The 25,934-nt window shown below is 43.1% G+C and overlaps 1 protein-coding gene across 16 annotated transcripts in view; it reads left to right on the forward strand.

Moving 5' to 3' along the window:
• Nucleotides 1–25,934, forward strand: part of DAB1 (DAB adaptor protein 1) — a 692,719-nt gene that overhangs the window by 376,998 nt on the left and 289,787 nt on the right. The window contains exon 1 of one of the 16 annotated variants that reach the window (XM_033916682.1): nucleotides 22,355–22,452. The exons of the other annotated variants lie outside the window; for them this stretch is intronic. The gene's annotated coding sequence lies outside the window, so the exon portion shown is untranslated. Of the gene's footprint in view, nucleotides 1–22,354; nucleotides 22,453–25,934 lie in introns of those variants that run through there. 16 annotated transcript variants of the gene reach the window in all.

Raw genomic sequence — 25,934 nt, forward strand, 5'->3', positions numbered from 1 at the left:
AGCTAAGCACCAATGTCTGCTTATCATTCCCTCCGTAATTCCCCCACCTGAGCACTGCGTATCGATGCTCCTTCTTGTCCAGTTTGTCTGTCTTAACTAGATTGTAAGCTCTTTTGAGCAGGGACTGTCTTTCTCTGTTTTGATATAGAAATGGTAAGTAATAGTATATTTCACAGGGACAAAAAGGAGTCTGGAATTCATTTAGGCCTGGGATAGTTAGCAACCATTTGTGATGCTTTTAATGGACACCTACTCCGGTAATATGGAAGCAGCTGGAGCTTTCCAGAATTTTCTAGAGCTTCTCCCACTGCTGGAGTACTGTACACAAAGCTCTTTAACTGTTTTACATTTAATGAACTGAGATAGCCCTCAGGCTATTCAGCAATGCTTTGTGGTTGGGAAAAATAAAACTAATCCTATGCCATTTTGTATTTCCTGCCTGTGACTCAAACTGTGAAAGCTAATTTAAAAACTTTTACACTTGGCTTGAATGAAGACTGTCAGTGGTTGGAGAATGTTAAATTGTGCACAATTAGTTCAAAAAAAGTGCTGGCTTAGGTATAGCAATCAAGCTCAAAGTGCCAAAGCTTAATGATTCTTCCAGTAAGCTTACAGAAAAAGGTTAGGACGAGTAGTTAGCAGTGCAAAAATGAGCAATAAAAATCTTTACAATTAGCATTTAAACCTGAACTGGCATTAGGCTGGAGCCAGGGCTCTGCAGTGACAACTCTTTGTGCCATGGTAACAGCATGTGCACAGGCCCATCTAGATATGAAACAAATTGGAAGCTGATATTGATAAACTTTGCAAATAGCTATTGAATGATGGAAATGTATTTGCAATCGTACTTTGCTTTTATTCCCTGTTATCAGGCCAGTTTTCATTGTTAGGTGATATTCAAAAGGTTTATCTAATTTATCTTTACACATCCAGGGGGGTGGGGGGGTTGGAGGGAGGGGAATAAATATTGATAGTGATATTTGAGTAACTTTATTCTTTATTTGTATTGTATATTAGGATATATTATGATATTATTATATGCAGGAAAATGAAATTATTGAATGATATTTATGTTGCCTGTATAGATAATAGTGTAATATGTGGAATATCTTTTGTTCTTTCATTTGTATGACACTGTTTTTGATTAAAAACCAATAAAGAATTAAAAAAAAAAAAAAAGGTTTATCTAACTTTGGAAGTTAGTAGAGACAATATGGATGTACATTTGGGGCTTGATTCTATAAAATACGACTCTGCTTTAGTTATCAATAAAAAATCCTTTTAAAATAAAAACCCAATTAAAAAAAAGAAAACCCCAAAAATTTGCCAGTAGGTGCCTACTACTTTGAACTATCCCTCAACAAAGGGCCTCAGATACAAACATACTTTCGACCCTATGTTTACATATATCCAGGGCAGGATTAACCCATAGGCCAAGTAGGCATGTGCCTAGGGCCCGAAATGGTCAGGGGAGCCCGATGAAGAAGGGCATCAACATTGTTTTTTCCAAACGGCGGCGGGCCCCACCCCGATCGGCAATGCGCCCCCCCTCCCCCTCCCCCCCCCCATTGACAGAAAGTAAGACAAGCAAGCAACGTGGGTAAGAAAGGCAACGGGAACTGTAATTGTGCAAGCGGTCCTGCTTGCCCAAAGCTTCCCTCTGACGCAGCTTCCTGTTTTCGCTTGGGCGCGTGGTGGGGCAGGGTAGGGGGGCCCAGTGTACTTGGGTGCCTAGGAGTCCTCGACAAATTAATCCTGCCCTGCATATATCGGCACAAAGATATGGAACAACTGCCCTACAACCATCCGATCTGAACCGAACTACCTCACATTCCGAAAGGAACTAAAGACTTATCTCTTCGACACCATATCCACCCCAGAAAACTGACCCTTGAGCCTACAAAACACCTTAGAACGTCTACCACACCACATACACAGTCAGCACATGACATTGGACTATAAGCTACCTCCACCTTCTATCCCGCAACACCCTCTTTAAACAGTACATTTTTTCTGAAAGCTGAATAAGAGGTGAAAAATGATATATAAGTACCAATTTGTTTTTCCCAACTAGAGTAAAATTATTATGATGGCAAATCTAGGGGGTGGCATTCTCCTTATATTTGGCCCAGTGGACTTGGATAGTCTCTGTACACAAGAAGGTATAATGCCAAGTTAGAAATATATGTTTTTATTATGCGATAATAATACTTAGCAAATGTGGCAGGCAAGCTTACAAAATAAGTCCTTTTTGTATTCATAATATTGATATAATGATTTCTGAGAAGTTCTTACAATATTGCAGCAAATGTATTAGGTTTGCAAACCATGTACCTGAGAATCTGACTTGTCCTTTGCAAGCCAAGGACAAAATCTTTCCCTCACCTCTGCAGCCAGCAGGGTTGTTGGAGACCGCATCTACCTTGGAACAGATAGGATCATCCTCCAGCTGTGTTTGTAACAGTGAGCCAGGTCAGATGCAGCTGGTTGGTTAAGGGTCAGACGGATAATGTCCTCCACTCAGTATGGAATTCAAAACACCCTCAGTCTCCAACAGAGACTATAAATTCTCAACTTCTGAAAATTCCTCTCTATGACTGCGGGCAGATAGTACAGAGGGTTTCAGCTCTTAGGCATTTCTCTGAATCTTTCCAGTTCTTTCCTGAGAGATAGTTGTGAATAACACCTGGTCTTTTCTGTCATTCTTTTGGAACGCCATTGGTCCCATTGTCCTGTCCAGACGAATCAGATGATATACAACCTCTGATAATGAGAGGCCTTGAGCTATTCGGGTGGATTAAAAACTGGCTGGAGCATAGGAAACAGAGAGTGGGAGTAAATGGGCAATACTCAGACTGGAAGAGCGTCACCAGTGGAGTGCCGCAGGGCTCGGTGCTTGTACTTGTACTCTTCAACATCTTTATAAATGATCTAGACATAGGTACGACGAGCAAGGTGATTAAATTTGCGGACGATACGAAGTTATTCAGAGTAGTGAAGACGCAAGGGGGGATTGCGAAGATCTACAACGTGACATAATCAGGCTCGAGGAATGGGCATCGACATGGCAGATGAGGGTCAACATGGATAAGTGTAAAGTGATGCATGTCGGTATCAAAAATCTCAAGCATGAGTACAGGATGTCCGGGGCGGTACTTGGAGAGATCTCCCAGGAAAGGGACTTGGGAGTTCTGATTGACAAGTCGATGAAGCCGTCTACACAATGTGCGGCGGCAGCGAAAAGAGCGAACAGAATGCTAGGAATGATAAAGAAGGGGATCACGAACAGATCAGAGAAGGTTATCATACTGCTGTACCAGGCCACGGTGTGTCCTCACCTGGAGTACTGCGCCGTACATGAAGAAAGATACGGTACTACTCGAGAGGGTCCAGAGAAGAGCGACTAAGATGGTTAAGGGGTTGGAGGAGCTGCCGTACAGCGAAAGATTAGAGAAACTGGGCCTCTTCTCCCTCGAACAGAGGAGATTGAGAGGGGACATGATCGAAACATTCAAAGTACTGAAGGGAATAGACTTAATAGATAAGGACAGGTTGTTCACCCTCTCCAAGGTAGGGAGAACGAGAGGACACTCTTTAAAGTTGAAAGGGGATAGATTCCCTACAAACGTAAGGAAGTTCTTCTTCACCCAGAGAGTGGTGGAAAACTGGAACGCTGTCCCGGAGGCTGTTATAGGGGAAAACACCCTCCAGGGATTCAAGACCAAGTTAGACAAGTTCCTACTAAAGAAGGATGTACGCTGGTAGGGCTAGTCTCAGTTAGGGCAGTGGTTTTTGACCAAAAGGGCTGCCGCGTGTGCGGACTGTTGGGCATGATGGACCACTGGTCTGACCCAATAGCGGCAACTCTTATGTATTCTTTATCAAGGCTGGTACAGGATGGCTTGCTAGCAAGTGAGCTAACCATGAATACCTAGCCACTGTTTCTTCTTTATGAGCATCTCTCCCCAAAACTTCTCACAGGAAGGACAGAAGAATCAGCATCAGATATTCCACACACACATGTCCTTGTAAGATGTCAGCCAGAAACCGGTGCTAGAGGAAACCATGTTGTTGCATCCATGATACCATTATTAAGAAAATGGTTCATGGCCTAGTCAGGCTTTGGGCCTGCAAAGGGGAGATAGAGAACACCCCTTCGTGTATCCTGACACCACAGAGATAATGGCTAAATATTTAAAAATAAGTTAACCAACAAAGTTAATTTTTTCCATTTAGCAGATTCCTAAATATTGAGCTCTAAGTTGCCTAATCACAGTATACATGATGCCGCCATAAGTGTTACCAAATTTTACAAAAAAATTACCCAGCTCTGTAGGTACTAAACAGTGTGTACTAGTTACAAACTGGTCGATATTCAGAGCTGCTGCAAGAGGTACCATGGACTGCCATGAGAGGTCACAGCGGTCATTTTGAAGACCCACTACAAGAGCAGGGGACTGCGCTCTTACCCCCCACTGACCTTTGCTGGACCACCAGGAACAATGGTAGGCCCAGAGGGGTGGGAGTCTTCCAGGGGAGGGGGGTTGTCAGGGCCTGAGGGAAGGGGCGAGCAGGGTAAGGGCGGCATGTTCGGGGGGTCAGGAGGTTTGGCTTTTTTATATTTATATTCAACTGGGCCCACATAAGCTCCTGGTGGTCAGCTTGCCCAGGAATATGCCCTAATATTCAGTGCCAAAGCCCAGACATGGCCCAGCATTGAATATCAGAGTATAACTAAGCCAGCAACAATTAGCATTTAAAAATTGATGACTGCCACTGGCTGTACACTGTTTCCCAATAATGCGCACTTGTGTGAATAGTGCACAAATGCACTCACTATCAGGAAAGAGGTAACTTTAGAACAGGGAGAACAGTACAAACACATGTTTTCCTTGGCAGCCAGAAAGCTACACGCTGTGCAAGAGGACTCCCTGAAAACAACGAACGTTTACAGTCATTCAAGTTGTACTTGGAAATTTAGGGGGGGGGAGGGAGTTTGTCAATATTGAATGAGATTTAACTGCCATAAACAGCTCCTGGCTGGTTAAATTGCCTGTTTGGGGTGAAATGGTCATTTTCAGTGGCATTTAACTGATTAGTGATGCTGAAAATAACCGGATGGTACTGAACTTAAAAGCAGCTATTTTGTGGGCCTTGTGGTCGCTTAAGCTCCAGTATCCAGAACTTAACCAGCCAAGATTAACCACAAAAATTGGACTGCATAAAAGTTAGTCTTATGTTTATGTGGATAATAGTTTTAGTGACGGATCTGTGACGTGTGCTGTGCCGGGAGTTGTATTAAGACCTGAACTAAAATATGATTGTTTGCTATCAGGCCGCTTCAGAGACTTTTCCATCTCTTAAATTTATTTTATTTTATTTTTAATTTTCTATTTCTTTGATTTTCGATCTTGGAAATGTATTATATGTTATTACTTATTTTTAGTTTATCAGGTACTTTAGCTAGATTGTGAGCCTTCGGGACAGATAGGATCGTTTTTCTCAAGTACCTAATTTCATTTGAGTTTGATACTTTGTAAACCGCTTAGGTCAGTAAAATGCAGGAGCGGTAGATCAAATCTTAAATAGACATAAACCATAGCTAGTTAAGTGCTGAACGTTGCCTGGCGTTGAATTTCCGGGTTTAGCCCCAGCAACAGTCAGCAAAATATTGGGAGTATTTGTAGACAAGTCAATGAAGCCATCCACGCAATGCGCAGTGGCGGCGAAAAGGGCGAACAGAATGCTAGGAATGATCAAAAAGGGGATCACGAACAGATCAGAGAAGGTTATCATGCCGCTGTACTGTGCCATGGTGCGCCCTCACCTGGAATATTGCGTCCAATACTGCTCGCCGTACATGAAAAAGGACATAGTACTACTCGAAAGGGTCCAGAGATGAGCGATACCTGCTAATGCCATAGGACTCCAAAATTCAGCAATTATCACACAGTCGTGCACCTCTTACCAAGCTGCCAACATAGTCATGGGCCCAGGAGTCCAAATGGAAAATGGAGGTAGAGTTCTATCAACAGGGCTATTTAAAGCTTCCATTTTCTTCTGCTGCCCAGCAAAGAAAGGAGGCCTCTGATTAGGGTTGCCAGATTTTACTAAAGTAAAATCAGGACCCCCCTTAGATCTACCCCCAGCCCCACCTATTTCTACCCCATTATACCCCAGCCCTGCCTCAGCCCAATCCTCCTGCCCAACGCAATTTAGAGGAGGCTTTTCAAAACCTGGACAAAGCACCAGGTTTTGAAAAACCATCCGGACCCCTGGACATTTCCTCAAAAGGAAGATATGTTCGGGGAAATCTGGACTTCTGGTAACTCTACCTCTGATGAAAGAAGAAGTATAGGAACTCTGCTAGAGGCTGGGATCTCCATAGGGTAGTGGATTTTCCTTCTGACACATCCCTTATGCATCCCCATAAATCAGGCAGGAAATGAGAAATGGTAAACTCCACAGAACCCAGGCAGCATCTCACTTATGCTGCTGTCTTAATCTCCTAAACAAAAGTTTACCGAAGTGATTCTTGCTCTTTCTTGTACTTGAGTGAAAGGCTGGAAGATACTACTGGCGTGAAAAAGTCACGCAAAGATTAGAGTCTTGAAGATAATTCTTCCCCTCCCCCCTCATCTCTCACAACCCAAATGAAAATGAGCAGAATCCCCCCCCCCCCCCACACACACACACATTTTATGTTTTATCATTCACCAATAACAGTGCATGGTCTTTGGACATAGCACACACTGTGTCGAAAGCAGGCCCACTTTCAGAAAGAAAGTGCTTGTGAAGTCAGTACCTGCGGAGTCAGTGCCGGGTGTAATAATTTTTTTTTATATATCCCTGTACTCCGCCCGAAAGAACTGTTCACATCTGCACAGGCGCAGATGCCCTCCTGACGTGGCTCAAAACAAGTTGAGGGGGCGGGGAATGGGGGTGAGGCTGGGAAAGGATGGGGCGTGACTTGGGCTGGATGGGGCAGGCCTTGGGGGGGAGGGGGGGGGGCCAGGCCAAGGATCCAGATTTTACAATAGTAAAATCTGGTAATCCTATATGTTACATCTTATGAACTCCAGAAAGAAGTTCTCTTTGCCATAATGCAAGTACTATGGCAGGCATTAGCAGTAGATTTGAGAGACTGAGATCATACACCACATGCCCTGGCTTAGGAGTGAGGTTCACTGCAGTCAGGTATTCACAAAACTAACCCCCAAGGTTAGACTATTTTGTTCCTTTCTCATTTCAGTGGATGCTACTTGTTCTGTTCTTAGCTCTAGGCATGAGAGGTCCCTTGCCAGCTCTTCAAAGGCTCTCTGATACTTGCAGAGGATGATCAGATCTGCATTCCCCTTTCTTGCCCTTGCAAATCCCCTGTTAGTTAATTGTGGAGCTTTTAATTGGCTCAAGCATCAATTTATTTAAAATAATATAGGAAAATCTTCCAAGGGTCAGCGGTGTCACAAATCATATAGTAACTCTCACCTTCCAGAAGGAAAAAATATGTCAATGCTAAGTGAAATTTTATTGTTTGCATCAAAAGCCAGCATCTGGGATTCAGGAAGGAGGAGTTACTGTTTTTAATATTGTTTTGTAGAATTGAAAATGATCCTTACTGTCTTTCTTTTCTACAATTTCATTTTAGTTATGGTCAGGGCCGGATTTAGATGAAAAGAGGCCCTAGGCTATTCCACTTATGAGGCCCTTTCACCTCCCATTTTTAAGTTTGTAAATTACATGAGAGATAATAAAATACATCATTACTGTGATATATATCAATATGTTAAATGAAACATGTTGTTATTGGTACTAACCTTTATAAAAAAATGTGACATGGATAATAAATAAAAAAAAGTCGAGAACACTTATTTGGACATTTATTCTCAGCACCATATATAGTACTTGTAACAATAACTAATCAAACATAACACATAACATTGCCCCTTCCTATGTCCATAGTGCCCCCAGTGCGTCCTTCCTCACCTCACCCCCACTCCGATGCTCGCCTGCCTCCCATCCCCCTTCCATTGAACACCCCCCATGCCATCCTGCCTGCCTGCCTTCCATTAACCCCCCCACCCCCCTCTCCAATGCCAGCCTGCCTGCCTCCCATCCCCCTTCCACTGAAACACCCCCCCCACCCCCCCACCCCCCGATGCCAGTCTGGGCCGCCCTGTCCTGACGGATCCACGTTTTGCCTCTCTCCCCACGGGGCTGGGCTTTGCCCAGCTGTTTCCAGACTGACGTCTTTCTCTCCCCAATCCTCCTCCCAGGGCGAGAAAAAGAAAGGGAGAAGCCGAGTCAGCGCCCCATTGTGGCCGGAGCCAGTTCCGATCCCGAAGCGTAGAATTTCTCCTTATTTTCGGTTCAGTGTTTTAGTGTTCACTATTTTTAGAATAGTGTAATTTTAATTTTGCTAACAATTTGAATGTAGGCCCTCTTGATCTTGAGGCCCTAGGCTGAAGCCTAGTTAGCCTATAGGAAAATCCGGCCCTGGTTGTGATAAATCAAAAAGTAAAAGCAAAATGTATTTAACGGCTTTAATAGAAGTAACTGTGAGCAACTGAACATATCACTTTCCCACATAGTCCCAGGGCAAGACGACACATTTGTTCAACTAGCTTCTGCATTCCTGCTGAGATGACATTTTCCAGCTGCTCCCGAAGTTAGGTGACCACCGCTTCCTTTCCTTCATCAAGCTTTGTCTTTTGCTCTCTGGGTCGCAGTGATGCACCCATGTCTCGTCGCTGGTGGCAATTCTCTCCAGAATACTCGGATCTTCTTCATACCATCTCAGGAACTGGGTCGCAACCTCCACACACTTTTGCTCAGTAAACTCTTTGGGAACCCATCATGCGCAAGCTTTCCTGTATCCCAAGTCATCATGCGTCAAGGCAAAAGCAGATCCATAGCTGATATCCAAATTTGCAGCCCTGTCAATGTGCTCTTGTGTGCACGATGTTGATTGGAAACCAAAACGACCTTCGTCGGCTGCACCTGTTCTTACTGCTTTAAACCTTTTTACCCACTCATGAACCTTTCATTGACTCATGGTGCTATGTCCATACTGAGTCAATATCGGACGGTGAATTTCCCTCTGTCCAAAGAAAGCATGCTACTGAAGTTCTTTAATAGTGCAAATCTTGCAATGGAGCGTCCATATTTCTGACCTCATGGCTGCCAGACGACTAAAGGCCAAGTGTAGCACTGTGCATTGGTGAACTATCCAACAGGAAAAGTACAAGTACATATATTGCATTCCACTAGCTCCGTTACAGTTATCGTGTAATTTAACAATTGTCTTTAATTTTTGATTCACCCTCATAGTCTTTCTTTGATGAGTAAAACTGCAAGGATAACACTAACTAACCAACCAACTAACTAACTAACTACAAGGGTACCAACTATCAACATAATCACCAACTAACTAACTACAAGGGTACCAACTTCTTGTATCATTTTGCATAGCATAGCATGTTTCATTATTATTGTTTGGTATATCATAACGGAATTATGGCAGCCATTTTAGAAGCCCTGTTCTCATTTTGGACATGCAAAACCCGGCATGTAGGCATGTGCATTGCATGCATGAATAACTCCACAATTTAGAAAGTTGGGATATGTCCAAAATTTGAATATCTGAATATGGCAAGGGATCATGATCTGGGCCCAATTTGGGGGTGAGACTAGGGTAGGGTAAAGAGATCAACTGCTTTTACACCTAAGCAGCAACGAGACCAGCCACAACCACCGAGAGCACACAGACCCGATCCTACCAAGAGTGTGAACTCTTCCCACCCTGCAATCCGCTAAGAAGATCGACTGTCGGCTCCGGGCGGCTTTCCCGCAGAGGAGAGAATCCTGCATTCACCGTGGGCCTCATCTGGGGCAGCCTCCTTGGAGCGGATGGGGCACGGACAGTGTGTCTGGGAGGGAATGCATGGATGGGAGAACATCGCAGGGGAGGAGACATAGGCATCCTGGGACTGTCGGCCAAGTCTCTTCCCTGAAGAAGCCCTTTCTGGAAACTTCAATCGCTCCTCCTAAACTTACTTGCTCCACTTCATCACTGACGCTAACCCATTCTGCTTCTATTCCTTTCTCTCCTCTCTTCTACCTTCCAAGTATATTTAGATCAATGCTGTCTTGTTATTTTATTCTTCCTCTAACTCTACTTTTCACTTCTCTATTACCCTCCAGGTACTTTAGTTAGATTGTGAGCCTTCGGGACAGTAAGGGAATTTTTCAAGTACCTTTCTTATTTCTAATCTTAATGTATATTTTCTGTAAACCGCTTAGAACCTAACGGATGTAGCGGTATATAAGAAATAAATTACATTACATTACATTACATTACATTTCAGAAGGGGAATGCACATTTATTTCCACCACAAAAGACAAAAACTGAAGGACTGGAAGAAAGATAACTGCCAAAATTCAAAAAAAGCACTCCATTATATTTAAATAAATATATGCATCAAACAATTATTAATAATGAAGGGGGAAAAAGAATCGGGTGGCCCCTAATAAGTTCCAGGAACACTTATGGAGTGAGTACAGCATTGCAGCTCAATCCAGCTCTACTCTGGACATATCATCATGGGCAGAAAAAAACCCTTCATTTGTATTATAAATTCAGCAGCAGTCTGTGAGATAAATGCAGCACGAATCAACAATCAGTAGAAACTCTAAAGACTGATAAAAAATGGGAACACTTATCTAGGCAGGAAGACAGTTTTAAGATCCCCTTACGGTGGCCATCTTCAAGTTTCAAGTTTTATTAAAAATTTGATAAAACGCTTATAAAATTTCTAAGCAATTTCCATAATAAAAATGAGGAAAAAAGAAGATATATAAACAGATCGACGTTTACTTCCATGTATCCTACACGGTGTCAGGTCAAAAGCGCGCCGGGACAAAGGCGCACCCAGACAATTGAGCGCAGCGCGCGCCGCCGCACCGCTCTAAATTACTGTTTTTAGCGCTCCGATGGGGGGGGGAACCCCCCCACTTTACTTAATAGACATCGCGCCGCATTGTGGGGGCGGTGTGTGGGTTGTGGGGGGTTGTAACCCCCCACATTTTACTGAAAACTAAACATTTTCCCAGTTTTTAGGGAAAAAGTTCAGTTTACAGTAAAATGTGGAGGGTTACAACCCCCCAAACCTCCCATAACGCCGGCGCAATGTCTATCAAGTAAACTGGGGGAGGGTTCCCCAACAAAACCCCCGACGGAGCCCCTAAAAACTGTAATTTAGTGTGGCGCGGCGGCGCGCGCTGCACTCAATTGTCGGCGCGCGCTTTTGTCTTTCGCGCCGTTGTCTATGAACCATCCTACACAACGTACTTCACGGAAACTCGGCCGCCCCACTTCATCCAACTATTCACAACGGCTTGGTCCACCTCTAGGAGAATCCTCGATAGAAGGCAACACGCCATCCACAAAAGATCTCCACTACAGGACAATCTTCCACTCCATGTTTACCTTCCTAGGAATAAAGACTTGGAATGACCTCCCAGATGCAATCTGATTGGAAACTAGCTACACCTTATTCCTGTAAGAAGCTGAAAACTCTTCTCTTCGACACTTAAGACCCTCTATTACTAAGGTGCGCCGACTAGCGCGCGCTAAACGCTAACGCATGCATGGGCGTGTTAGCATTTAGCGTGCGCTAATTCAATTAGCGCGCACTAATCAATTAGCGCACCTTAGTAAAAGAGGGGGTAAATCTTTATGCCCCTCTATCCCACCTCTTCTCCCAAGCCTTTCCTTCAGTCCCCCCCCCACCTCACCCCCGCCTTTTTCCCTCTCTCCCATTTCACAGTAAGTCACCTAGAGGCTGCACAGGTTTGTGCGACACACAAATAGAAAATTAAATTAGATTAGGATCACCTGAAACTATTTTTTCCTTCATTATTAATAATTGTTGGATGCATAAATGTATTTAAATATACTAGAGTGCTTTTTTTAAAAAAAAAATTGGGCATTTATTTCCACCAAGATAAATGTCGAGATTAGCCCTGCTCCCAGTGAACATCTAGGTTAGAGAAAGTTGTTTGGTGTGTGCAACACTTCACTGGAGAGGTTACGAGTAATTGCCCTATGAATCCCCGATTCTCTAAAAGGCACCTAGAACATAGGCTCTGAGAAATGCGACACTTATCGCATGCCAATCTCAAGTTAGGCACCAGAACTGCGCCTAATGCAAAAGTGTGCTATGAGAATAAAAGACCCTCTGCTAGTTCCATCATTGGAGTAACTCTGTGTAATAATTTAACTGGTCTGCTTAGAGATTTTCACTGCAAGCTATGTTATTCAAGTTACATAGTTATGAGCCATTTTGCATGTATTTGCATGCTTTGAATCTCATTATTATGTAACCTACAGTACCTCTTATTAATGCATATTGCAGTAATATAACACGTGTAAATGCCCTTTAATAAGCATTAAGGAGCAAATAATTCATATTAAAGCCGTAACACCTTATTATCTACCTTCAAAGTGTCATTACTCAAGGCATTGTACATATAAGTACTGCTGCTTACACTTAAAAACACTGATTTTCCTTTTGAAAAATATTTGTAAGTGACATATTTTGGAAACCTGCACTTCTATGGGGAATTAATTAAGGATCTATCCTCCAACACTCTAGTTTTTTGGCAGTTCAAAGTGAATTTGAATGCCAATGAAATAAGTAAAATTCTTCCCTAAAGCTCTCTTCCCAAGCTCAGGCCCAGAAGTTAGTCAACAGCTTATATGCACGACAGAAGAGCGGGACTTGGGTGTGATTGTATCTTAAGGTGGCCAAACAGGTTGAAAAGGTGACAGTGAAAGCTAGAAGGATGCTAGGTTGCATAGGGAAAGGTATAGCTAGTAGGAAAAAGGAGGTATTAATGCCCCCGAGACCTCATTTAGAATATTGTGTACAATTCTGGAGGCCGCACCTTCAAAAAGATATAAAAAGGATGGAGTCGGTCCAGAGGAAGGCTACTAAAATGGTATGTGGTCTTCATCATAAGGCATATGGGGACAGACTTAAAGATCACAATCTGTATACTTTGGAGGAAAGGCGGGAGAGGGGAGATATGATAGAGATGTTTAAATACCTACATGGCGTAAATGCGCGTGAGTCGAGTCTCTTTCATTTGAAAGGAAACTGCAATGAGAGGGCATAAGATGAAGTTAAGAGGTGATAGGCTCCGGCGTAATCTGAGGAAATACTTTTGTACGGAAAGGGTGGTAGATGAGTGGAACAGTATCCTGGAAAAGGTGGTGGAAACAGAGACTGCCTGAATTCAAAAGGGCCTAGGATAGGCATGTGGGATCTCTCAGAGAGAGAAAGAAATAATGATTACTGTGGATGGGCAGACTAGATGGGCCATTTGGCCTTTATCTGCCATCATGCTTCTATAACCATAAAGCTCTATGACATCACAATGCAAGCCTTAACCAATAGGAAGAGGAGGAGATAGTAGATGCTGTAGATGGACAGACTGGATGGGCCATTTGGTCTTTATCTGCCATCATGTTTCTATCCGCTGATATTCAGCAACATTTAACTGGATAGAACCAGTGAATCAGCACTAACTGCCAAACTCTTCGCCAGCAATGTTTTGAGTGGTTCAGGGGTAGTCAGCACGTATGCGGTTAAGTGCCAATATTCAGCACTTAACCGCATAAGTTAGCCAGTCAGATATGACCGCATAAAATACAGTCCTTTCTGTGTTTTGTTTAAATTTGCGCACTGTTCCCTCTAAGGTAAGCATGCGTCCTCCTACATTCCTGCCAGTGGGAGGTGCTGTCTCACTATCACATTTTCAGTAGTGAGGGACAGGCAAGCTCTACAGGACTCTGCAGGACTACCTAGCGATTGAAACACAATATTGAAGCTGATTTATATGTATGTAGTTGTTATAGTGTTGATGTTGATGTTTTTTGTACGATAAATGTTACGTTTTATTTTGTATGTTAACATATAACTCGCCCTGGATAAGAGCGGGTGATAAATAAACAAACCACCCCCATCTATTTATCTATCTAGCTATGTAACCATCTAAGATGGTAAAGGAGATGGAACTACTCTCATATGAGGAAAGACTAAAACGGTTAGGGCTCTTCAGCTTGGAAAAGAGACGGCTGAGGGGAGATATGATTGAAGTTTACAAAATCCTGAGTGGAGTAGGACGGGTACAAGTGGATCGATTTTTCCCTCCGTCAAAAATTACAAACACTAGGGGACGCTCGATGAAGTTATGGGGAAATACTTTTCAAACCAAGAGGAGGAATTTTTTTTTACTCAGAAAATAGTTAAGCTCTGGAATGCGTTGCCTGAGGATGTGGTAAGAGCGGATAGCGTGGCTGGTTTTAAGAAAGGTTTGGACAAGTTCCTGGAGGAAAAGTCCATAGTCTGTTATTGAGAAAGATATGGGGGAAACCCTGCTTGCCCTGTATCGGTAGCATGGAATATTTCTACTCCCTGGGTTTTGGCCAAGTACTGGTGACCTGGATTGGTCACCATGGGAACAGGCTACTGGGCTTGATGGACCATTGGTCTAACCCAGTAAGGCTATTCTTATCTATCTATCTATCATGCTGCTCCTTGTGACCCTAGGCAAGTCACCTTAATCTTCCCATTACCCCAGGTACATTAGATAGATTGTGAGCCCCCCGGGACAGACAGGGAAGAATGCTTCAGTACCTGAATAAATTCATGTAAACCATTCTGAGCTCCCCTGGGAAAATGGCGTAAAAAAAAAAAAGGTATGAATACACTTTCCCCTCCGTATTCGCGAATTCTGTATCTACGGATTCGCTTATTCGCGGTTTTAAATCAAAAAATACATTTTCATTTATCAGGCTATTTTAAGCCCTGTAAGCCCCCCCTTAAGCCTTACCTGGTGATGTAGCGGGTTTTCGGGGCAGGAGCGAACTTCCCACGCTCCTGCCCCGTGCAGATCGCTCCCAGGAAATGGCTCGAGAGACTACGGGAGCTCAAGACGGCCATTTCCTGCGGGCCGGCTCTGCCCCAAACCTCCGCGAATATGGAGGGGGAAGTGTATATGTATATGTGGATCATGCCACCTTGAGGAATCTAACCTGTGATGTTTCATGGCAAAGTACAGGAATGGTTTGCCATTGCTTTCTCCTGTGTGGCTCCACTATGTTGCTGCTGCCCAACATAGGTGCCCTTATAACTTAAAGCTTGTTAAACCTGTGGCCATAAAATATTGGTTGGTATAATCCAGACTGATAGTAATCTTTATATATGTCAAAAAATGTGTCCAGATTGTATTAATTCTACAAACCTGACGCCTCAGCCCCACCACTCCACCGCAATATTAAATTTAAAGAGCGGGAGATTTACTATGGGTGCCTCATCATTGGCTGCCGGGTTTATACCGTAATTCAAATCGCTATATTTATTTATTTTATATTTAAATATTTTTTTTTAAATTTTTTTAAATTTTTTAGCCTATAAACTTTAAACTTTAAGAAGTTTTAAGAAATAAATATTCCAAGACTCTTCAATTTATGAATGCCATGATTCTAAAAGTACTTAATACTTATCTCAGCATAGACCCAGGGAGTCAGACCCGACATGTTTCACAGAATTGTGTTTTATCAAGAGTCTCCCAAGGGCGCCGCTGCCATCCGACTCCACTAAATTCATGAATTAGTGGAGTCGGATGGCAGCGGCACCCTTGGGAGACCCTTGATAAAACACAATTCTGTGAAACATGTCGGGTCTGACTCCCTGGGTCTATGCTGAGATAAGTATTAAGTACTTTTAGAATCATGGCATTCATAAATTGAAGAGTCTTGGAATATTTATTTCTTAAAACTTCTTAAAGTTTAAAGTTTATAGGCTAAAAAATTTTAAAAAATATATAAAAAAATATTTAAATATAAAATAAATAAATATAGCGATTTGAATTACGGTATAAACCCGGCAGCCAATGATGAGGCACCCATAGTAAATCTCCCGCTCTTTAAATTTAATATTGCGGTGGAGTGGTGGGGCTGAGGCGTCAGGTTTGTAGAATTAATACAATCTGGACACATTTTTTGACATATAGCAACATAGGTGCCCAACATAGGGGATTGATAGATGCCGGATAAATGTAGTTTCTGGTTGCTTGAGAGTTACTATTAAAACTAGAGCTAACTAATACTATACCCCATGCTATGCCATACCTTAAATTGTTACAGACAAACTACCAGACATGTGGTAGGCAAAGCGTGGGCACTTAAATTTCTATCAGAAATTGATTTTATTTTCATTTTTATTTAAAGTATTATAGTATTTCCTAGATTTTTTTTCTTTTTCTGGTTGCTTGAGCGTTCTGGTTAATTGGCTTCCGGTTAACAGCTTTTTATGCATGTGAATGGCACAAAACCCTTCAAAAATGGCTTGCAAAATCTCATATATGTGAAAATGGAATATATTTATGCTGTTTTTCATCCCTGACTTAAACTTGCCTTGAGAAATGCTTCTTTGCCATCCAGCTATAACTGTATATGGTATCCAAGCCTGTGCGTGTTTTTAGCAGACTAGAAAGGGCAGTTTGGGGACAGATTTGCTGTAACTTACCTGGGTAAATCCCTAGCCAGATAAATGGTTTTTGGAAATTGCCTTCTTCGTATACAGTTTGTAATATTTCAGTAGCATATGGAGAGTTTCTTTTTAATAGCAAAGCCTTTTGCTTGCCTATATAGAGAAATTGTCAGCAATCTATTATTCAAGTGTGCAGAAACACAGAATTCAATACCAGTGGCTGAAAACATGATGGCATCTTGGAAGACGAAGCTGCCAGAAAAGCTCATCAGAAGTGTAAGTGCCCTAAAGGCAGCTCCAAAGATGTCAATATTGCTATTAAAGGATCTGCCAAAAAGACAGATGCTACTGCTGGAAGCCCATCATCTGTTATTTGGCATCTTATCCCGTCACGTTTATTCAAGGCTCTCTACTCAATGGTCTTCTCAAATCCCAACTTTCCAGGCATCAAGTTATCCAAATTTTTGTTGGCCAGCCCTGTACTTGGAGAGTAAAATGAAGCCCCTTTTCTTGGAAACACTCAGTCTTGCTCTTTTTTTAATATGTGTGTGTATGTATGTGTATGTTTGTTTCTAGAGGCAGACCGGAATTTGCTGTATTCCTTTCTAATCCCTTGATGGCTTTGTTCTTGGCCATAAGAACATAAGAACATAAGAAGTTGCCTCCGCTGGGTCAGACCAGAGGTCCATCTCGCCCAGCGGTCCGCTCTCGTGGCGGCCCATCAGGCCCACTGCCTGAACAGTGGTCTCTGACTAATTTTACCGTTTACCTCTAATCCTATCCCTATAACCTTACTTCTACTCTTATCTGTACCCCTCAATCCCTTGGTCCTCCAGGTACCTGTCCAGACCTTTGAAGCCCTGTTGCGTGCTTCTGCTTATCACATCCTCCAGTAGCGCGTTCCATGTATCCACCACCCTCTGGGTGAAAAAGAACTTCCTGGCATTTGTTCTAAACCTTTCCCCTCTCAATTTCACTGAGTGCCCCCTTGTACTTGTGGTTCCCCATCCTTTAATATCTTCTGTACTCCAGTTCTTAAAAATACCTTTGCAAATTATCCAAACTCAGATGTCCATTAGCTATGCCTTATGATTTCCTTAACATTATTATAAGACGGATATACCCTATACTCGTCGTATCATTCTTTCTGTTAGAAAATCCCCAACCCTGAGATGTCCTGTGTGTCCAATTAGATTGTAAGCTCTCTTGAGCAGGGACTGTTTGTTGAATGCTAAATGTACAGCACTGCGGACGCCTTTCAGTGCTATTGAAATGATAAATAGTAGTAGTAGTAGTAGTAAGATACTGTGAAGATACTGATGGCAGTGCATTCTCCATTTGCAATGTTATAATTCCCCTGTATCGCTCCATGGTGCGACCTCATGTGGAATATTGGGTTCAGTTCTGGTCTCTTTATCTCAAGAAAGATATAGTGACACTAGAAAAGGTTCAAAGAAGAGCGACCAAGATGGTAAAGGAGATGGAACTCCTCTCGTATGAGGAAAGACTAAAACAGTTAGGGCTCCTCAGCATGGAAAAGAGACGGCTGAGGGGAGATAGGATTGAAGTCTACAAAATCCTGAGTGGAGTAGAATGGGTACAAGAGGATTGATTTTTCACTCCGTCAAAAATTACAAAGATTAGGAGACACTCGATGAAGTTACAGGAAAATACTTTTAAAACCTATAGGAGGAAATATTTTTTTCACTCAGAATAGTTAAGCTCCGGAACGCGTTGCTAGAGGATGTGGTAAGAGCGGATAGCGTAGCTGGTTTTAAGAAAGGTTTGGACAAGTTCCTGGAGGAAAAGTCCATAGTCTGTTATTGAGAAAGACATGGGGGAAACCCTGCTTGCCCTGTATCGGTAGCATGGAATATTGCTATTCCTTGGGTTTTGGCCAGGTACTGGTGACCTGGATTGGCCACCGTGAGAATGGAATGATAAAGAAGGGGATCACGAACAGATCGGAGAAGGTTACCATTATCATGCCATTGTACTGGGCCATGGTGCGACCCCCACCTGGAATACTGCATCTGGCACTGGTCACTGTACTTGAAGAAGGACACGGTACTACTCAAAAGGGTCAAGAGAAGAGCGACTACAATGGTTAAGGGGCTGGAGGGGTTGTCGTACAGCGAGAGATTAGAAAAACTGGGCCTCTTCTCCCTTTAAAAGAGGAGACTGAGAGGGGACATGATTGAAACGTTCAAGATAATGAAGGGAATAGACTTAGTAGATAAAGACAGGTTGTTCACCCTCTCCAAGGTAGGGAGAACGAGAGGGCACTCTCTGAAGTTAAAAGGGGATAGATTCCGTACAAACGTAAGGAAGTTCTGTTTCACCCAGAGAGTGGTGGAAAACTGGAACGCTCTTCCGCAGGCTGTCGTAGGGGAAAACTCCCTCCAGGGATTCAAGACAAAGTTAGCCAAGTTCCTGCCAGACCAGAACGTACGCAGGTAAGACTAGACTCACTTAGGGCTCGGGTCTTTGACCTAGGGGCCGCAGTGGGAGCGGACTGCTGGGCACAATGGACCACTGGTCTGACCCAGCTGTGGCAATTCTTATGTTATGTTCTTAAGTCTTTCAAGAAATTGTTAAAGACCTCCCTATTTGTGAGACTCTTCCTTTCTTGATCGTCTAAATGCAGGTAGCTAACAGAGTTATCCCTATATGGACTTGAAGATAAGATGATGGTTCTCCTTGAGGTTTTTATCTGATAATGTATTAAATTGATAGGTAATGTTTGTTACTTTTATGTATATATAGTATTTTAGCCCATTACATTAACAGGTGCTAGAATATATGTCTGTGTGTCTTTATTTCTGTCTCTCTCTCCCGCCCGCTGTCTGTCTCTCTCCCTGGCCCCCTTTGTCTGTCTTTTCTTTCTATCTTTCTCTCTCCCTGCCTCCTATGCAGCAGCATTTCTCTCCCACCCTGTGCAGCAGCCACAGCAGCATTCCCTCCCGCTCCATTTCCCTCCCCCACACCACTTCCCTGTGCAGCAGCAGCGTTTCCCCTACCCCCCTTTCCCTTCCCGCGGTCTGGCCGGCTCCCTTAGTCCCTTACCACCCCCCTTCCCTTCCCTTCTCATGGTCCCGACTAACCTTCCGATTCCAGCAGCATCTGCAGCACTCTACATGCTGCTGCTTTGGGGCCTTCTACTGGCCAGCAAATCAGGGCAGTAGAAGGCCCCTAAGCAGCGTGTGTAGAGTGCTGCAGACGCTGCTTGAATCAGAAGGTTTCAGGACCCGCAGCCCTTGCCGGACCCGAAGCGAGTTCTGGGGGCTTTTGTTTTTTTACGCGGGCCCAGCCGGAGCAGGAGGAGAAGCCTGGGAGGCAGGAATTAAAGTCCGTTCCGGCCCCCCTGGCCGGTCGCCCTGGCCAGTTCACATCCTTGAGACGGCAAGAGCCGCCGCGTCCAACAGGCTCCACGCCGCCACACGCATGCGCACTCCTACCTGCGGGTCTCTACAGCTCACGGAAAACGGGAGCACGCAGGTGGGAGTGCGCATGCGCGCTTAGGGCTTTATTATATTAGATTACCTGTTGATAAGTGGGATAGAAATTTTTTTTAAATAAATCTTAGGATACTGCTAGACTCATCACTCATTTGAGCCTGCGAATTCAAACAACCTTTAAAATGATCTCTATCACCTGTGACAACTACACAGTCTCTCTCTCCATATTGACAAGATTAGTCTGACCACAGTATTCTATGCCATAATAACTTTTGACGGGTGTGCTGTGACATCCTATACACTGATCAAATATATATATTTTTAAAAAAGCTTGCAGCAGCTCCAACTAATTCAGAGTGCAAAGATCCTCTTGTATAGTGAGAAATAAAATAATTGAGAAAACAGAAATTAGAGTTGGTCTTTTCTGTCTGAGTGTTCAGGTTATATCTTCTTTCTCCAGGGAAGCTACATATTTGAGATTTCTGGTTTTGTTTATGTTTATTTATTTATCATTTATCAGGATTTATTTTATCACCTTTTTGAAGACGTTAAGGTGGCATATTGGGAGTTTTCTCATTCATGCCTAAGGACAAGGGCCCGGATGCTCTAAACTCATTAATATTAAAATGAGCACGCCAACCGATGCCCTAATATTGCTTTGTGGCGCCCAAAATGTGGCGACGACATCTCACGACCCCAAATTACCGACAGGTTTGGAGGTGTTGGTAAGTGTGTTACCTACAGGTCTGCCGTGAAATAAAATAACTTTTTTTTTTTTATCACACCTGAGGAAGGCATACATGCATATGTTTCAAGCGCGTGTGTTTTTTTTTTTTTTAATTTGAGTTTAGTACATTTACAATATCATAAGGATATCAAGAAAAAAGGTTTGCATATGAATTTTCAATACAACAAAACCATACAACAAACAATCCTTTACAAGCCCATTAAAAGGGGAAAACATGTTGCTTATTTATCAACTAAATTTAAAGGAAAAACAAAGAAATGGGTTGAGTTCCAATGAACCCAAATCATTCCCTACTATATTCGGGGCAGCGCATGTGTTAAAGGTGCATCTTATGCATGCCCGTTAAAAGTGTAAAGTTCAAAATGGGGAAGCATATGAGGGGGTGCTGAAAAGTTCTCAGCCCAATATTCTTCATTCATCTTTTTAAATCGCTTTCGTGACACAAATGATTTATGGCTAGGCGATGCCTTTTGACGCGTGCCTGCGATGTGCACCTATGGTACGCCACAATAAGGCGTGCCTGCGATTGACGCTTATGCATGCCCGTGCAGCTTTCCTTGGCGCATGTGTACATTTGTGCCTGTGTGAAGCCAACTATTCTGCACATGTGCTGGTTTCTTTCTCCTACGACCGATTAGATGGGGTTATAGCGGACCTCCGCGAAAATCATTTGCATGCAAAATTCTTTCAACATCGATCACCATTTTCAAATTGGATAATTTACCGGCGCCACAGCGACCCACAGAATTTTAACGGCGATTTTTGAGCATCCGGCCCACGGTCATTCTATAAGAACATAAGAAGTTGCCTCCGCTGAGGCAGACCAGAGGTCCATCCTGCCCAGCGGTCCGCTCCCGCGGCAGCCCATCAGGCCTAATTGCCTGAACAGTGTCATTGACTAATTTTGTAACTGCCTCTAATCCTCTAAACCTGTCCCTATTACCTACCTCTACTCCTATCTGTACCCCTCAATCCCTTTGTCCTCCAGGTATCTGTCCAGGTATCTCTTTGAAGCCCTGTAGCGTGCTTCTGCTTATCACATCCTCCGGTAGCGCGTTCCATGTATCCACCACCCTCTGAGTGAAAAAGAACTTCCTGGCGTTTGTTCTAAACCTTTCCCCTTTCAATTTCTCTGTTGGCCCTGTTGTCTCATTGTTTTTCTAGAGTGAGTCTTCTCAGTGTCACCCTTCTTGCCCTTATGATTACGGTATTAAGGTTCGTGCTTTTGTTTGTCGGGTGTTGTCTCATTGTACTTCTTATCAGGGAGGTGTAGTTTGCTCTATTGTCTCCATGTGTCTCCCTGCAATCATATCAGAGGTTCCTTTGTCTCATGATGTAGTTTACCCCCAGGACCTTGTCAAATGGGTTTGGGCATAGTTAGATGGGTGAGACTGGAAGAAAAAGAAAGCGACTGACCATTCAAGCTGTCAAAAGCCTTCTATCTTTGTACTTTGCCCACTGCATTCGAGAAGATCTGGAATGAGCACTTCCCACTTTTATCACAGAGCAATTGTACTTTTCACGTTAGTAATCATCTACCAGCTTTAATTAGAGCATACTTTGATCCACTGTACTTTGCCCTTCCTCTCCTAGTTTTCTGTTCCTTGATTCTCTTGTTAAAGGATTTACAAATGGATATTATTTTTTTATCACCCTTACACACATATATGACGGAAGCAACAGCCAGGTAAGGCAAACTTTGCTTTATTCTTTTTTAAGCGTCATATTACATTTCTTAATAAACTTGAAATTTAAGGTACAACAGTTAAAGGAATACATTTTACAGATAGATTTAATTAAGCATTCATAGAGCATAAAGAAAATTATTTTCCAGGGGTTTGCAGAACAAAGATAATAGGTAACATGCATAGTGCATGTGACACATGTGTTTGGAAGGGATCATACACAAACATAGACCCCTCTTCCCTGCATTCATCCTATAAGCCAGGGTAAGGGCATTGATTGCTACAGGGTTCCCCTAGCCCTGCAGACAAAGAATGCAAGGCATGGGAGTAGCTGTGCAGCGGTGGCAGCGTTCCCCAGGCAAACATGTACAAGGAGAACAACTGTGGAACTGATCATCTTGTTAGAGTCTTTAATTCAAACAATCTTGGTGTATACTAGGCCAGTGGTCCCCCAACCCTGTCCTGGAGGACCACCAGGCCAATCGGATTTTCAGGCTAGCCCTAATGAATATGCGTGGAGCAGATTTGCATGCCTGGCACTTCTATTATGTGCAAATCTCTCTCATGCATATTTATTAGGACTAGCCCAAAAATCCGATTGGCCTGGTGGGCCTCCAGGACAGGGTTGGGGACCACTGCACTAGGTGACATTGCTCGATTGGCAACAATTTTATCTGCACGCAGTGTTTTGGTTTTGCTTATTTGCAATCCATTTATTGTGGTTTATAGAAGCACCGGACCCCGTAAGAAGGTCTTTTATGACTGCAACAAGGCCCGTGTTGGGTTCATACCACAATTCATTTACTGTGTGTTTTTATGTTGGATTTTCTGAACTGCACCATGTACACTAAGATTATTTGAATTAAAGACTCTACCAGTTATTCTCCTTGTATTTGCTCTCTGTGTAGAACCTTTTGGGTGGATTTTCTGTTTGTGTTAGGGTTCCCCAGGCTCCACAGCCAAAGAATACAGGAATGGAGATGGTAGAATTCAGGAGAGAGTCCGGAGTGGTGACCCTGAGATCATGGTGTCCACCAAAATAATGAAAAGCAAAGCTGGACAAGCAGCAGGAAACTGGAAGACCTGTGTAGAGGGGTGAGGGTAATGGTTGGGAAGGGAGGTGATTACGTCCATAGGGGAGATATGCTGAAAGAGTGACTGAGTACGGGGGGGGGGGGGGGTTGCTGAAGAAGGCAGAGGGTGATTGATGTCAAGGAGTTGACAGAGGTCAAAGAGAAGTGATTGCTTGGGAGAGGGGGTGTCTGAGCATAGGTTTATAAACATGAGACACTTTTGGAAAAATTTCTATTAACCTTTCATTTCACTCCAATGGGATGAGCCAACCTTAATGGTTTTGTCAAGAAAGCTGGGACAACCTGGGACTGGGGTGAAACTGGGTGGACCTGGGAACGGGTCTAGGGATCCATTATTTCCAAACAGAAAATCTGGTAACCCTAAGTTAAACCCTTTTTTTCTTCTGAGGATACTACATGATAAATAATAGAACTCCAATCTACTAGGTTCTCAAATTGTGAACCGTGGCACACTAGTGCACCGTAAGAGGTGGCTAGGTGCAATGCGAAATGTTGTGGGTAAGTATTTTAGAGTCAAGGCTACAAGAGAGGTATGGTGAGGCTTGGGATTGTATGGGTGAAAGAGTGGCGAGGCTGGAGAGCAAGTGTGAGAGAGAGAGGGAGGGAGGCGAGACAAGCGAGGGGAGGGAGCAGAGGTGAGGAGAGGGATGGTGTGAAAGGCAAGCCAGCAGGCAGGAGTGTGGGGTGGCATGCACCCAAGCATCGCCAGTTGGCTCCAGGTCACCCCCTTTGCTGCGTGGCAGGGTCAGAGAGGGGGCCATGCAGCAGGGAGCTGGGCCCGCTTTCCCCAGTCTTTCTGGGGCACCTCACTGAGACAGTCACTCTTGTGTGTGCCCCTTGCCTGTTTCCTGACTCTGTGTTTCCCCCAGTCGCTGTTTTCTTAGTCCTTCCTGATGGAACATATCAGGGGGGGGAGTCCCCCTTTCTGTGAGTGTTTCACTGTGAATGACTGAACTCAGCTTTTCTTTTATTATTTTTTATGACATCTAGTACCTCAGTTTTCTGCAACATATCTTTGTGGATTATGGTTTTCTTTACTAACATTAAATGCAAAAAAAACCTCAAATACTTCAATGTATTGAAAATGAAACGAGGTTATGTTTATCTCATTAAGTTATTGTGTCCCAACATTGAAAGTGTTGCCCCCCCAAAAAAATCAAGCTCATGTTTCAACCATATGCAATTTATTAAAACAAGGTTATTACTAGAATATAAAAACATAAGAGTTGCCATACTGGGACAGACCGAAGGTCCATCAAGCCCAATATCCAGTTTCCAACAGTGGCTAACCCAGATCCCAAGTACCTGGCAGAAACCCAAACAGTAGCAACATTTCAGAGCTCAGATTGTGATGTCATAATGCCTCATTCCACCAATGCCTAAGAGCCAAACTCAGTGATGTCACAATGGCTTGATTGTCCTAAACTTGTCTCACATAAGAATATAAGAATTGCTGTAATGGGACAGACCGAAGGTCTTTCAGATCCAGTGTCCTGTTTCCAACAGGTCCCAAGTACATAGCTAGATCCCAAGTAGTAAAACAGATTTTATGCTGCTTATCCTAGGAATGCTTTTTGAAGTTTGTTACTTTTATTCATAGTTAATTTTTTAAAACAATTTTGTGCACAAGTGCGCTGGAAAAGTTTTCATATGTTTTACAGTGTGCCACAAATCCAAAAAGTTTGAGGATCACTGTACTAGGCTTTGTATTAAAGCCTACAAGTGTGATGTTTCAAAGTACAGAACATTATACTAAATCTTAGGCAGGAATTTTTTTTTTTTTAATCTTTTTATTAATTTTTCAAAATTAATACAAAGTGCCAGGAATTATACAGACATAATAATCAAAACAATGCAGAAGAAAAATATCCCTACCCTACCATCCAAAACATTTAATCAAAGAATAAACCAACAAGATATTCCCCCCCCCCCCCCACCTGTCCTGGATGTGTATGGAAATAAAAATTAAAAACAACAGATACCTATAATGAAGTCACAAAGGATGTCAATGGGCCCCAAACCAGTTTGAATAAATTGCTATGCCCCAACATATCAGCATTCATCTTCTCATATCTTTAGCATAAACATAAACTCGCCGATCAAAAAGGAAAATTAAGGCGATCGCAATTGTTTCAATTGTGAGTTACCATTTGCATGGCTATCCCTGTCATAATTAGGAAAAGCCTGCATTTATAGTGGTCCATGGGGGGGGGGGGGGGGTTAGACAGGAAGTTATTACAAAAAAATTAATGAGTGGGATACCAGCTTCTGAGATAGAAGGTGGTCCTACACCATGGACAGGTATGAGGTAAGCCAGCTGAGAAATATTGCCAGCAAGATACAGCAAGATACAGATGACATGCACGTGGCAACACTTCCTACCATTAGGA

This window comes from Geotrypetes seraphini, chromosome 12 (assembly GCF_902459505.1).
Source record: "Geotrypetes seraphini chromosome 12, aGeoSer1.1, whole genome shotgun sequence".
Lineage (NCBI taxonomy): Eukaryota > Metazoa > Chordata > Amphibia > Gymnophiona > Dermophiidae > Geotrypetes > Geotrypetes seraphini.